The 376-nt window shown below is 50.8% G+C and overlaps 1 protein-coding gene across 1 annotated transcript in view; it reads left to right on the forward strand.

The window, feature by feature from the left end:
• Nucleotides 1–376, forward strand: part of SH3RF3 (SH3 domain containing ring finger 3) — a 284,548-nt gene that overhangs the window by 276,080 nt on the left and 8,092 nt on the right. The gene's annotated exons all lie outside the window — the stretch shown is intronic.

The following is a 376-nucleotide window of genomic DNA, read 5'->3' on the forward strand; positions in this document are numbered from 1 at the left end:
CCCCCCCATAGCTCATCTCAGGAAGCCCAACGCAGAATGATTAACCCCAGCTGTGAGGGTTAGAAAAGCCAGGTGAGAAGCCACATTATGATATTGCTGGTGACCCTGACCACAGACGAAGTTGCCAGGTTAGAACAGGTCCTAGGTGGTGAGTGGGTGTGCTGTCAGGAACAGCCCCTGCATAGCCTCTCCTGGGCAGGGTACCTTCCGGCCTACCCAGGGGCTCCTGGTTCTGTGTGGGCCACTTATGCCGTGTTTGGGGAAAGGAAGGAAAACAAGAGTTGGAAAAGCTTTCCATATTAGCTTTGTTTTCTTCTAACCAGCTTTCCCAGATTCTGTTTAAAGTTTCTAAAAGGATTACACTCCCTCCTCCTCT

The sequence above is a fragment of the Myotis davidii genome, unplaced genomic scaffold (genome assembly GCF_000327345.1).
Source record: "Myotis davidii unplaced genomic scaffold, ASM32734v1 scaffold677, whole genome shotgun sequence".
NCBI classification, from domain to species: domain Eukaryota; kingdom Metazoa; phylum Chordata; class Mammalia; order Chiroptera; family Vespertilionidae; genus Myotis; species Myotis davidii.